Source organism: Pelophylax lessonae, assembly GCF_965119305.1.
Source record: "Pelophylax lessonae genome assembly, chromosome: 5".
In the NCBI taxonomy this organism is placed as follows: domain Eukaryota; kingdom Metazoa; phylum Chordata; class Amphibia; order Anura; family Ranidae; genus Pelophylax; species Pelophylax lessonae.
The window spans coordinates 162,172,622-162,174,310 of record NC_138772.1 but is presented as its reverse complement, the minus strand read 5'-3'; the positions used below and the strand labels follow the sequence as shown (position 1 = coordinate 162,174,310).

The following is a 1,689-nucleotide window of genomic DNA, read 5'->3' as shown; positions in this document are numbered from 1 at the left end:
CACAACCATCGAAGACCCCAAGGAGAAGGAGAATTTTGGGGCCTCTCGTGTAAAGTCCAGTGTGGCCAGGAAACTTGTTGTCTCTCCTCCAGGAGAGGAGGAAATAGAGAATGATGCCTATTGTCACTACCAGTAAACTGCCCCATTCATCACGCAAGCTCCCCACTCACATCAAGTTCCCTGCATCCTCCAATCCAAAATTCTCACAGCAGAGCAGCGCTCAGAGTACAGCTTCACTTCCAAGTTCTGGTTAGAAGGTGAACAAGCACGCTGGCTTGGAGAGAATGTCAAGCAAAGAGGAGAAGAGATCTGAAATCATCAAAACTAGTGACCTGAAGTATAGGAAACCACATAGCAGAGCCATCCAGATTCCTCAACATCCAAAAGTCACAAAACCATCCGAACATCCTAGGCTGGATTAGACAGAGTTACAGGAAGCTGAAAATCAACCTCACAGTATGTTTGATATGGATGACTTCATCCTGAAATCTTCAGACAAGAAAGCGTCCTCAGTTTATCCCATCTTCAGTACACCATCTGCAGCAAAGAAAAGGCTGTTTGACTTGAGGGCAGAGATGGCATCCCTGGTTTGTGCTAGCACCCCAGTAGGCACACCAGCACTTTTAAACAAAATCCCAAAACCCTGCGAGAAGAGAGACTCCAATACGGCAGATAAGATCCAGCTGATTATTGAGGCTGGGCAGAAGCATTTTGGTCCTGTGGTGTGCAGCACCTGTGATATGATCTATTCAGCAGCCAGCCTGGAGGACGAGACTCAACATGTACAGTATGACCAACGGCTACTGGAGAGCATCCGCTACATGGGCTGGAAGAAGGAGTGCATTGTGGCGGAATTTTGGGATGGAAAAATTCTGATGATTTGCACAGATGATCTGAAATACGCCTTTAGAAAGTAAGTGTGGGAGCTTGTGGACTCGGAGCTCGGTTTTCAGCAGACGCATCTAATTTTCCTAAGCAAAACCAAGACCTATCTGTTTGTGTCCAATGACAAGAAGATTGTTGTATGCCTGATCACAGAGCCAATCAAACAGACATTTAGAGTCCTGCCCGAGCCAGTCCCAGAGGTGAAGTCTCCCCATAATGATGATTTGGAGTGACACAGAGCTTGGCAATGTTTTGATCCAGAGCCAGCCATCTATGGGATCAGCAGAATCTGGGTCTTTGCACTGAGGCACAGAAAGGCCATCGTCAGCAGCCTAGTGGATACAATGACGAGCTCCTTCATTTATGACTCTCACCTGTCAACAGAGAAAATTGCCTTCTCAGATCCAATGCCAGATGGCAAGCTCTTCACCAGCACCTACTGCAAAGTCCCTGACTGCCTGGTCTACAACTTCCTGAGTTAGAGAGTTTTTAGAGTTTTGAAGTTTGTCGAGTTTGTATATTTTTACTACTAGAGAGAGAAGTGATTGCAGAATGACGTTGCACTTTTCCTGTTTTTTAGATGTTTATTTGTTGCTAAAAGGGATTTTCCTCGTGTTGGTTTGATAATGTTGTTGAGACAGAGAGAGGAAGTTGAATCTGGTTTTATAGTGTCTGAAGTCTGTTTGTAATATATGTTCATCTTGTACATACATTGGATCAGTGTGTTGATGAAGGCGATGGTACATCCAGTTATAAGTTAAAGTTATATTAAACCCTCCGCTATTATTTCATCTTCCCCTCTAC

The 1,689-nt window shown here is 44.8% G+C and overlaps 1 pseudogene across 1 annotated transcript; it reads left to right on the top strand.

Annotated features, from left to right (window-relative positions):
- The first annotated feature begins 202 nt into the window (after positions 1–202).
- On the top strand, positions 203–1,437 carry LOC309557259 (N-acetyltransferase ESCO2-like; annotated as a pseudogene). Its single transcript has one exon. The product of its transcript is annotated as an N-acetyltransferase ESCO2-like (transcript).
- Positions 1,438–1,689: the final 252 nt, after the last annotated feature.